The sequence below is a fragment of the Carya illinoinensis genome, chromosome 1 (assembly GCF_018687715.1).
Source record: "Carya illinoinensis cultivar Pawnee chromosome 1, C.illinoinensisPawnee_v1, whole genome shotgun sequence".
Lineage (NCBI taxonomy): Eukaryota > Viridiplantae > Streptophyta > Magnoliopsida > Fagales > Juglandaceae > Carya > Carya illinoinensis.
Window position 1 is genome coordinate 29,276,118 of NC_056752.1, and position 13,383 is coordinate 29,289,500.

Consider the following 13,383-nt stretch of genomic DNA (forward strand, 5'->3'; position numbering starts at 1 on the left):
CTTTGCCTTGCACTATTGGAAATTCATTTTTTGATAAAGTTTTATGTGATCTTGGTGCTAGTATTAATCTTATGCCACTTTCTGTTTGCAGGAAATTAGGACTTGAAGAGATGAAGCCTACAACAATTTCTTTGCAACTAGCGGATCGGTCCATCAAGTATCCACGTGGAATCATAGAAGACGTATTGGTAAAAGTGGATAAATTTATCTTCCCTGCTGATTTTGTGGTGTTAGACATGGAAGAAGATGAAGAAGTCCCACTAATTCTTGGTCGACCATTCTTGGCTACGGGAAGAGCTTTGATTGATGTTCAAAAGGGTGAGTTAACATTGAGAGTGAACAAGGAAGAGGTTTTGTTCAAAATTTACCAAGCCATGAGAATTCCAGAAGAGCCAAGCACTTGCTTCCGGGTTGATGTCATTAAGCAAGGTGTGGAAAAGCCCTTTAAAGAAGATGCACCAGCCAATCACCTAGAACGAGCCTTGCAGCAGGATACATCACTTAGCAATGAAGTGGAGAGGAACTGTACTCTTATTCCTCTTAGAGATCCCGATTGAGGAAGATTGAAAAGTCTGGCTGTAGACTTTAAAACAAGCGCTTATGGGAGGCAACCCATAGATCTATCTTTATTTCTTTCATTTATTTTATTATCTTTATTTATTTAAGTTTTAATAAATTGGTTTTTGATGCAGGTTTATTTAGCAAGAATAAAGAGCTGGAAAATTTTAAAACCTCGGAAGGTTCACCATGAAACCAGGGAAGTTCCTTTATTTCTTCAATCCTTTTTACTTTTGCATCACAATGAGGACATTGTTTAGTTTAAGTTTGGGGGTGTAAACTCCTATAATCATTTGATCCTCTTGTTTTCTAAGTCTTGGGTTGTTGATGGGTTGTTTGAGTCTCTTACCAAGCATGCATTGGAGTAAGATTGAATTCTCTATGACTCTGAAATTTGTGATTGAAGATGGTTTTGAGAAAAATTTTCAAAAATTTCTTTTATGTCAAGTGAAGTTTTGTGCGTACTTTGGTTTAAATCTTTGACCTTGAACACAATTGAGCACATAGTCGTTTTTCTCTTATTCCATTTTGCTTATGAAGAGAAGAAGTTGAATTAATTGAAAGATGGAGGTTCGATTTTGCTTTGCTCTAGAATCCGTTGATGGGTCCTTGAGGCGAAATCCTAGTCGAGACCAAATATTAGAGAAATGATCTAGGCATTTCTTTGGCATAACCAAAAAGCTTTCCCAGCCGTCCTAAATGTCATGCCATCATTACATGGTGTGTTTCCATAGTCAACCCCCTTGAGCCTTCATGAGCCTTTATTGATTCTTTAAACTACATAAACCATGCCCGCTCTAAGCCTGAAAAACAATGAATCTACCGTTGATAGTTTGAGAAAATACTTTGGTGGAGAGTTACATTTAAAAGAGAAAATTGGTTACATGATGAAACGTATTATGTTTGCTCTGTTCGATCAAAGAAAAAGAAGAAGAAGAAAGGAAGTGATTAAAAAAAAAAAAAAAAAAAAAAAAAAAAAAAAAAAAAAAAGAGAAAAGAAAAGAAAAGAAAAAGAAGTAGCCAAGCGGAAAGTGAATTACCTCAAATTTTGTTAAGGGAAGTGTTGGTATTACATCAGTGATTACAGCAATTATAATGCCACAAGTATGAGCATATTGCCAAGAAAGAGCTATGATTTGAATCATGTGAGTTTCTCTTTTAATGTTCTTTTCACTAAGTATTTTCCCAGTTTGTTTAATCTCCCATATCCAGTTCTTTCTTAACCCTCACCCTGTGGCCTATCATTACAACCTTAATAAAGACCTTTTGATCTTTGATTTTGGTGTTGACTACATTAGTGGAGAGGATTTCTGAAAATTGGACTTATGGGGTTAAGTTTTAAGAGAATTCTTTTGATTTTGGTTGTTCTACTTTTATCTGAGTTTGCAGGTGGTTTGAGGTTAAATTGACTATATCACACACACACTCAAGGTCTTAGCTTTAGGTTGAAGTAAACACCTAACTCTTGCTTGACAAATTGCAAAATTTTTGATTGATTTTCTTGCTATCTTTGATGTTAAAAGAGTAAGATACTAGAGATGAAATCTAAATTCATAAAAGCTTGGTGAGTGATGATACTTCTCTTTGAGGTCGAGTTGATATTGCCTAAACTATCATTTGTTTTTCTTTTTGTTTGAGGACAAACAAAGTTGTAAGTTTGGGGGTATTTGATGGCTTGCAAAATTTCATATTGCAGATTTTACAAGTTCGCTCGAGCGGAGGCTTTTGGCCGCTCGAGCGAATTCAGGCAGATTCAAACGCTCGACTGCCGCTCGACAGGGAGCTCGAGCGGGTTGCTGAAAAACGAAGATCGCTCGAGCAGAGACATTGGCCGCTCGAGCGAAATCAGGCAGAGTCGAACGCTCGATGTGCGCTCGATAGGACGCTCGAGCGAAATCAGGCAGAGTCGAACGCTCGACGCGCGCTCGACACCCCGCTCGAGCGAACATCGTATTTTGACAGATTTTAGGTTTTCCGCCGTGGGACCATATAAAAGGCCATTCTTCACTCTAGAGCCGTGGGTTTTGACTGGAGAACACTCTTTGGGAGAGAAAAACATAGCTAGAGGGATTCAAATCATTTGTTTTGGAGACGGAATTCCAATTTATTGCACGTACGTTGGATTCATACACGAGCACGGACGGGAGAAAGGCGTTGAATCGTTCTCTTGAGCTTTTGACGACCAGTTGAGGCTGCAAGGAGGATTTTTCAGTATTTATTTTCTTCTTCCCATCTTCTCAGAACAATTATGGTGAATTCGTTTATGTTGAATTCCAATTCTAGTATGAGCTAAATTTTCTTCTTTCTAGGAAAACGATGTAACCTAATTCCGAACTATGCTTGTTTGTCCATGCTAATTTAATGAAATTCTCTCTTTGTTTATCTGATTTATTCTGAATTTATTGCTTCTAATTAACTGGCCATTGATTAGATAATTATTAATCTTGTGATTTGCTATCGAAAGAGGGAATCATAGGGTAGATCTTGGATATTTCAGCATAGGTAAGTATAGAGATCGAAAGACTTGTATGAACCTGTGCAGTAATTAAATCATTGGTCTTATTGCGTTCTTGATTATTTAATTTGCATACTCTTGTGTGAATTGATAAACTAGAATCACTTCCAATTGACTATCGAAAGAGGCTTTTGGATGAATTAGAGATTTGCTAATAGACAAAAGAGGTTTAAGTTAAATTAGCTGGATGAGAAAAGCATAGTGAAGAATTATGGTAAAATCGATTTCCTAGAAGGTTTCTTCCCCATTGAATTTGATCTTTGAAAGTCAGTTTTATTTTCTTTGCTTATTTCTCTTTGAGTTGATCTAAGTTTATTTGCAACTACAAAAACCTTAGCGATTCCTCTAGATAAAATTGAGATTAGTAAAATTTTGGTATTTGGCAAGAGTAAGGTACCAATCCCTGAGGACGATACTCTACTTATTACTTTACTATAAAACTACGATACTGTGCACTTGCAGTTTTGCACCGACTAGTCAAGGCATGTATGTTACAGTTAATGGATCAACACGAACACGACCCGTTAAGGATTTTGTGTCAAAATCTCCAACATGAACACAACACGTTAAGATAATGGGTCAACACGACACGACACGATATGACCCGTTAGCGAATATAAATTAAATTAACACGATACGAAACGATACGACCCGTTAACAAAAATAAATTAAATTAACACGACACGACACGATCCGATCCATTTCAACCCGTTTACATTAATGGGTTGAACAGACCCGTTAGTGACCTATTTGACCTGATTGAATTAAACTAACAATAAGTTTAAAATTACAATCTAAATAATAAAAATACCAACAATATACTACTAATAATTATCTAGTACCAAATTACCAATTACCAAATACAATACAAAAATATGATCCATATTCCACACACATTGTAATAATATTAAAATTACATCCCAAATATAATAAACAAAACACACATTATAAACATATTAATGATACAATCTCAAACATGATGAAAACATGGAACTAAACAAATCAACAATTTGAAGCATCCTCTTTGCCCTTGTTGATCTTCAAAATACAACTGTGAATGGATTCCCCAGGGCTCACATGGCAGTCATCTTGTATTTAGCAATCAGCAAAATCAAACTTGACAAGTGAATTGGTGCTATTGTTGATCTAGAACAGGAAGTGCTGGACGTTGTCTTACAACATTCAGGACACCTCTTGCAATTGCTTGTTAAGAGAGAAACAATATTGTCAGCAAAGTTATAAGCCACATGTTATAAATAAAAGAAAACATCGGCAAGGAAGTACCTCAAAAAAGGAATTGAAGCTTAGACGCAAAAGAAAATGTCTCAGAAATGGAGCTCATTGACTCCCAGCAAGCCTGCTACTGAGTAGTATAGTGTACAAGGAGTTTGACTTCTTGTTAAATTCCTGAAAGAAATCAAAGATAACGATTAACTGAAATATGAACCAATCAAAATCACTCGGAGGACGTTCAATAGGTGAAATTTTGGAGGATGTGTGATATACACAATCAAGCCTACTCCTGCAATTAATAAAGTGCAAATTACAAAGTACGAACAGCCAGAGAGGCAAACAGCTTCATGTCAAGTCAATTCTCATCACAATTGCAGTGATTATTCGCGGTACTCCTTTGTGCCAAATATAATATAACAAAAAATAAGGGTCTCATCTTTTCATGATATGCAATGTTTGCATCTCATGTTCAAAGCTTCAAGAATTGCAACAATTGCAAGCAAAGTTTCATAATTCCATCCAAAATCCTTGAGACGGAGCCGATATCCAAGAAAGATTGAGAAATTAAAGCTGATAAATACTTGTAGGAAGATTGAGAATTACACTAACATTAAGCTGGAGACAAAAGCATTTGGAAAGTATAGAATTTTGGCCATCAAACTAAAAAAAATAAAAAATCTTGTAGAACACAAGCACCCTTCACCAAATTCATCAAGCAAATAGAGAAAAAGCTGAGCTGCCTCCATAAAAAGGAAAACACAAATGCTAGGAGGGTATGTAACTTCTTTTTATTAAATAAAAAGCTCTTTCACTCTCAAATCTTTGACAATATCAGCCCAGGATATCCAACAGAAAATTGAAAGGAAGCAAGGAATAATAAAATAGAAAATAGACATTCATGTGACCAACCCCAGCATGCCATTGCCCTTTCCAAATACAACTTCTTTACTTGTAACACTAAAGTGCAGCAACCATACTATTGAATATCCATATGCTACTGGCCCTACACATTTTAGACAATTCAGTCTACAATAGCAATCAAGAGTTCCATAATATCTTACAATATGATAATTCAGAAGCAAGCGACAATCACAAACCATTCATTTTACTTACTCTCGATGAAAAGCCACAACTTCAGTAAAATCGTGAGAATCTTGAATATGGGCTTGCAAAACATTCCATTGAGATTCTATAACGTCCACCTGGAATAACAAATCTGAAACTTTTAGAAGGGAAACAGAATATAAAGATGGTCATGAGAATAGAAAAATCGCAACATTCATAATTTATTCATCAGTTAAATAAAAGGAAAGATAATGCATATAAGACCTGCGCCATTGCCATGCAACGACACCGTGAAGCTGGCTGGAGCGGCGGCCTGGAGGGGGGGCGCCGATGACTCAGGGAAGGAGAATCAAAGATTCAAGGATTCAAAACTCAACTTGAAAGTTGAAATTGGAAGGGGGGGCAGTGGATGGGTTATTAGATTTAGGGTTTTTAACTTTTTACTTTTTTATTTTCAGTTTTAGCCTTTAGGTCTTGAGGGTATAAAAGTAAATTTTATTTCCTTAACAAGTCAAAATGGGTCATAATGGGTTGACCTGTTAATGACCCGTTAAGCAATCGTGTCTTAAGGGGTCAACCCGTTTTGACCCGAACCTGTTAAGGCTAAACCCTAACCCACTTTTATCATGTCGTATTCGTGTTGGGTTAACGGGTCGTGTCACATATTGCCACCCCTATCTGCCACACCATTTGGGTTGAAGACACAGGGGCCACCTACCAGTGACTAGGCAACCGCATGTTCAAAAATCAAATCAGGAGGAATATGGAGGTCTATGTAGATGATCTGCTAGTCAAAATTGGAACTCCTGAATAGCATCTAGATGACCTTCGAGAAGCCTTTGCAGTGTTGAGGCAATACCAGATGAAGTTGAACCCGTCAAAGTGTGCTTTCAATGTAGGCTTCTGGAAGTTCCTGGACCTCATGGTGTAGGAATGAGGAATAGAAGCCAACCTTGAGAAGGCGGAAGTATACTTGACATGCCCTCCCCTCGGAACATTAACGAAGTATAGAGACTTGTAGGTCGAGTAGCGGCCCTTAATTGTTTCGTGTCAAGATCCATCAATGAGTTCCTCCCCTTCTTAAAGTGTTGTGGAAGGCTCAAAACTACGATGAAGAGTGCGACCAGACATTTGATGCCCTCAAGAAGTACCTTACCAACCCTCTGTTGCTTAGCCAGCCTAGATGCAGAGAAGTTTTGATCTTGTACCTATCGGTCTCCCCGCAAGCAACCTTCTTGGCCTTGGTATAAGACAAAAGTAGGGTACAAAGACCTGTGTACTACACTAGTTGAGCCTATTGGGGAGTGGAGGCTAGATACTCGCTCATAGAGCAGCTCACCTTCACCTTGGTGGTAAACACTCGGAAGCTCCACCTGTATTTTTAAGCTCATCTAGTGAAGGTCCTTATTGAGACCCCCTTACGAAGTCCAACAAACACCAGACACCTCAGACCACCTCACCAATTGGGTCATGGAATTGAGTGAATTCAACATCGAGTACGCATTGCGGACCTCAATCAAGGGGCAAGTGTTGGTAGATTTTGTGGTAGAATTCACTAGCTTCGAACATGCACCTCTCATGAAGCCTTAGCAAGTCTTTGTTGGTGGCTTGTCTTGTTGGGCTGGAGGGGGAGTGAGGTTGCATATTGTTAAAAACAAAGGAGAAGAACATAACTATGCTATTAAGCTAACATTCAAAACTATGAACAATGAGGTGGATTACGAGGCATTGTTCTTTGGCCTAACGATCGCCAAGTCTTTAGGCACCAAGGATAGAAGTATGAGTCGACTCCCAGGTAGTGGTCAGTAAAGTATGGGGAGAATTCATGGCAAAGAGCGAGAAATTGAAAAATTATTTAGCATTTATCGACTCAGAGCGCACCCTCTTTAGATACTTCCAGATTCAACAAGTTCCAAGAGTCAAGAATCAGAAGGTAAACAAGTTATCGAGAGCAGCATTCAAGCAGGAAAATTCCTCCATCCTTGAGCGAACGGTGGTTAGGACTATTGAGGTACCTGTCATGGGGAATGAGGTAGTGGAAGTTGAACCAAGGACACCAAAGTGGGCATTGGTTATTATCAGATACCTCGATGCCAATGTGGTACCCGATGATAGGTGGGAAGCCATGAAGATCAGGAATAGGGTGTTACACTATAGTTGACAACGTCTTGTATCGGAGAGGGTATTCCACACCCCTCCTGAGGTGCATCTTGTTTGAAGAAGCCCAATATGTGTTAGTGGAGATACATGAGGGAATTTGGAGCTATCCCTTAGGAGGGAAGGTGCTGGCAAGCAAAGTGATGAAGGTGGGGTACTATTGGCTGTGCGTTCTTCGGGATACAGAGGAGTACGTGTGGAAGTGCAAGAAGTGCTAAGAGTACTCCAGAATGCCTAATCACCTACTAGAGGAACTGATATCATTCACTTTGCCCTTACGCTTCGTCTAGTGGGCTGCCTCCTCCCGAGTAAAGTAGGGGTGAAATTCGTGGTAATCCTAGTGGACTATTTAACCAAGTGGGTAGAGGTCGAGGCATTGGTGACAATCACGATGAGCAACATCATATACCTTTTATGAAAGACAGTCGTTTGCAGATTTGACATCCCTTGCATCATTATATTAGATAATGAGAGGCAATTTGACTGCAACCACTATCGAGACTGGGGATGAGACTTTAAAGTCAAATTTCGTTACTCGTCCCAGGACACTTCCAGTCCAATGGATAGGTGGAGTCGACCAACAAGGCTCTAATGGGGATACTCAAGAAGAAGGTCAAAGACAGGAAGGATGCTTGAGCAGAGGAGTTCCCTGGAGCTTTATGAGCATATCGGGTCATAGTGAAGACACCGACGGGAGAAACCCCATCCACCCTCACTTACAGCCATAAGGCAATGCCATCGATTGACATTGGGATCCACACTTACAGGGTGTAGCACTTCAAACAAGGCTTCAAAGATGAATGACTGAAAGAGCAGCTCAATCTACTAGAAGAAGTTAGGCTTGAAGTGGAGGTAAGAACAACCGTCAACAAAAGGAGGGCAGAGCGAATGTTTCAACAAAAGGGCATGCCTACCTGAGATGAAGGGAAGCTGGGCCCATAGTTGGAAGGCCATTTCGTGGTCATCGCCAACAAGTGTCTGGGTTCTTACTTGCTTTGGGACTCTTGGGATGAACTGCCATACCTATGGAATGCCGAGCACCTACGGAAGTTTTACTATTAAATGTCTTATAGTTTGTAATTTACATTTCCAAGTCAACACCACAAACTCATTAATGAAAGTGTGACTTTTCATAAATGAAATGTGTAAGCTCTCTACCTCAATCAGTGTTATCTCCACCAACAGTAATCTCCATTGGTGAAATCTCCAACAACTACTTACCTCCATGCGGGGCACCAAATGGATGGGTGTAATGCCATAGGCAACCTTATCCCTCTTGCGGCGAAGTGCAGGCCAACCCTTGGTTGCGAGATAACTTACCTTTCTCGTGAGCATCACTAGGCGGGAGCAGATCCAGTTCCAAATTGTCTAAACAACCTATCTCCATGCGAGGGTTAACAAGCGAGACAAGCCCTCATGGAGGCCTGACCTCCCCTACAGAGGGGAGCGGGTCCAACCTCATGGTTGCCTAAACAACTTACACTAACTCTACCATGATGAAGAGTGGTTTTAGTATCAGCCTGCCCTAACTTACCATCCTTGTGATGTCAACAAACGGGAGTGGGTCTAGTCCTAAATTGCCTGAACAACCTACCTTCTAGGGAGGGTCAACAGGCGGGACAAGTTCCCCGCAGTGGCCCAACCTCCCCCACAGAGGAGAGTAGGTTCAGCCTCTCAGTTGCCCGAACAACTTACTTTGTCCTCATCAAGGTGAAGTGCCAATCAGCTGCCCAGCCGTCTTAACATTTACCTTCCCCATAGGGTACTAAAGGGATGGGTGTGATGCCTAAGGCTACTTTATCCCCCCCGTAGGAAAGTGTGGGCCAACCCTCAATTGCTCGATAACTTACCTTCCTTATGAGCGTCAACAGGTAGGAGTGGCTTTAGTTCCAAACTATCCAAACAGCCTACCTCCCCGTGAGGGTCAACAGGTTGGACTAGCCCCAGTGGTGGCCCAGCCTCCCTAAAGGTGGAGAGTGGGTCCAGCCTCATGGCTACCCAAACAACTTACCTTGACCTTTGCCATAATGAAGAGTGGGTTCAACACCGACCTTAGCCTCACTTACCTTCCTTGTGTCGTCAACGGACAGGAGCAGGTCTAGTCACAAACTGCCCAAACAACCTACCTCATCGCAAGGGTCAACAAGCAGGCCTAGCCTTTGCAACAACCCAACCTCCCCCATGGAGGAGAGCAGGTCCAGCTTCTCAACTTTCCGAACAACTTACCCTGTCCTAGTCATGGTGTAGTGTGGACCAGCTTCTCAACCATATGAAAATTTACTTCTCCAGAGGACCAAAGGGGGAGGGCTTGGCCTAAGGCATCCTTAACCCTCCCTTGGCGGGGTGTGAGACTAGTCCCTAGATTGCTCGACGCAACTCCAATGCGCCATCTCCCAAAACGGAAGGCCTCAAACCTATGCCATGCTTCAGTAGCACTACTTACGTTAGCAAGTTTCAGAAATTGTTTACACTAACTAATTTGACTTTTGCACTATGAACAAGCATTTGCTACTTACCTTCCCATTGAGGATCAATAGGTCGGTCAGGCCTTAAGGTGGCCCAACCCACCTCACGGTGAAGAGAGAGTTCAGTCCCTCGACTACCCGGCATTGCTTAGAGTGAGTTCAACCTTAACACATTGAATGGTCCCCCTTTTGCAAAGCTCAAGGCTCAAAGAGACAAGATTGGATTGCTTGACCTCCTTCAAACATACAAGCCAAGTTCAGCCTTTACGTGATGCTCAACCCTATCTGAAGAACTAAGGAGATTCACTTGCCCTTCGATTGACCTGTTTGTCACCCTTTCCATGACAAAGTTAACAGGCGAGAAAGGTTAGGGACTACCTGACCGTCGTGGCTAAGTATGAACCAACTTCTCGGCTGTCTGACAAATTATCTCCCTAGGGGGACTAAAGGGGAAGCCTTGGCCTAGTGCATCCTTGCCTCTCCCTTGGCAGAGTGTGGGCTTAGTCCTTCAACTACCTGAGATGGAGCGCCGTATGGAGCACCTCAAACCTTCATTGCCCTTAGCAAGAATACTTAGGTTAGTGAATTTTAGATATTTCTTACACTCATCAGTTTGACCTTTGCAACAGGGACAAGTAGCTCCTACTTACCTACCCATTAATGACCAACAAGTTAGTCTAGCCATAAGGTGGCCCAACTTGCCCCATGATGACGTGTGGATTAGTCTCTCAATTGCCCAACATTGCTCAGGGGGAGTTCAGCCTTGCTGCACTGCTTGGCCCCATTTTTCAAAGCTTAAGGGTCAATGAGGCTACTCCAGCCTAAACGTGCTTCTCAATCTCCTCTGAAGACCTATATCGAGCCCAGTCCTATGACAAGTTAACAGGAGGGAAAGGCCCAAGGACCTGCCTAACCATGTTCTTACACTATCAATTTGGTTGAGCCCACCTCCCGCCTAATGACAACTATGTTCGACCACTCAAGTGCAGGACAACTTGCCCTTCTGGGAGTCCAAGGCGGAGGGATTGACCTAAGCTATTCTTGCCTCTATCCCCACAGCATGGGGGCCTAGTTTCTCCATGGCGCATCTTAATTCCTTAAGATTAGGGTTACTCAATTGCTAAAAGAAGGTCAGGTCTGTTCATGAATTGTCCGAGGTGTCGATGACGACGTCTCTCACTCGATGCGTCCACCTAAACCATGTGAAGTACATGTGCAAAGTATCAAGTAAAGAAGGCAAAGGAATCAAACTCAAAAAGGGGGCAACAAGGGAGCCAAGAGTCGTGTCTATATGGACTTGCCCTAACCTTTATCTTTGTAGACTAAGTCGATGTGAAGATAAACGTCTCACCAGATCTAATAGGATGGCTAGTAAAAAAAACAATGAATGGAGGGAAAGCAGGAAATTGAGATGCATGACAAAATAGTGAAGGAAAATACTAGTTTATCTATAATTGAAGTCTTTATAAAAAGGAAGGAAAATTGCTACATCTTTACAAGGAAATTTACAAGGGAGAAGAGCAAACATGTACATTTGAAAAAGGAAAAGAGTTTAGCTGACAGATTTGGAGCTGATAGGGTCATCTGAGAGCACGCTGGGGATTATCTTCTTCCTTATCGAAGCACCTCGCTTCAAGGCCGATGGGTCAAGAGCAAGAACCCCAAGGTTCAACGACCTCAAACTATGAGACTACTCCGAGGGTTCTATAGCACGTGATCCCTCATCCTCTCAGAGCCCTCTAGATAGTTGTAATTTCAAGCATTGTCACAAACTGAGTGGACGTGAGACAACTCCTAGTGCACTTGAGGAAGGGCATCTTCAACAATGTCAAGGCGAGAGCGCAAGTATTGAATGGTCACCTCCTTGGCTGCTATTGCCTAATTGGGCTTGGTCTTCTCAAGCTCCAAAGCCTTCACTCTCTTGGATTGCTCCTTCAGAGAGGCCCTCTTTTTCTAGATAGACTTCTTGGCATCCTTAAACTTCTTCTTGATCCATTTATAGGATTGAGTAGTGGATTCGTGCTGCTTGGTTAACTACACCTCGGCCTGAAGCTTTTCCATTTCCTTCTACTGGCGATCAAAGGACTCTTGAAAGTTGTCCCTTGCCTCCGCAGAGAGTACAACCTCGAGGTTGTGTCAACTAGCCTCCTCTTGGTACCTCGCCAAGTGTTAGGCCTTGCATCAGTGAAGGTGGAGGATCCTTTTCTGCCTCCACTGCCAGCTGAATTGCACCCTAATGAGGTTGTCCTCCAGCTCCTCCTGGGCATCCACAATGAATGTTGCCTACCGGTCCATGCCCTGCCATGGAAAATCCAAGTTAGATTGACGGGAAAAGAAAGTTTAAGAAAGCAAGCAACAAAAGGTAGTAGATAGTTGACCCCTAAAAAGAGTCCTCATAGTCTATGAACCATCGTTTGGACAGGTTTGGGGTGAGTCTCATCAGCTGCCAGCTGAGAAGCAACATTGCTCTCCTTCACTAAAAGGATAAAGGTAGTAGCCCTTTTGCTCACCATGACCTTAGGACCTGCTATAGGCATCACTAAGGATGGGCCTCTGCAGTTTTTCCCTCAGCAACAAATTCAAAAATCCCCCCAACCTTCAGGACCATAGAAACTATTGGTATCCTGTAATCGGCTCCCGTCGGTACCAAGGTAGGGATTGAGTCAATGAAAGCAAAGGAAACACTAGCACACACCAAGGTGACTGGGGCCTTACTACCTTCACCAGCCTCAGCTGTAGTTCCTGCCTCCACCGACGCTAAAGCTGGGATGGCGTAATTGAGGGACAAGGGAGTGCCAACGCCCACCAAAGTGGTTGAGGGCTCACGTCCATCAGCAATCCTAGCTCCAGCTTTACCCTTTGCCAAAGCCAAAGCTAAGATGGCGTAAGTGAAGGGCAGTGGAGCCCCGGTGTTCGGCGGAGTAGTTGAAGCTTCATTGGCCCCCACCAACACCATCGTAGCTTCAGTATCGAGTGCATCAGTCATGACCTTCTTAGGCCATGACGTGGCTCGTGCTATCTCATTCTCGATCTTTACATCGTCACCCAAACCGGGTATGGCTGACATGATCTTGACCTTCAGAGAGTAAGGAATGGAGGAGTTTGGGATGGACACCCAATCAAGGAGATCCTCACCCCCAATAGGATGCTCCTCGGGTGTAGAGAAGGGGACCCCCTTGAGTTCGACATTGGGTGAGGAGGGCATAACCCTCGACTCATGGAGGGGATGATCCTAAAGGATTCCATGGAATCACATGGTGAGAAATTCCTTGCCTAGTGAAAGCTCCATGACCCTTTCATTGCCTGGCGGAGTTGTGGAAGAAGCCTTCAAAGCTACAGGAAGTGTCCCTTCTCCTCAGGTGATTTGGACCAGCCATTGGGGGTTTACAC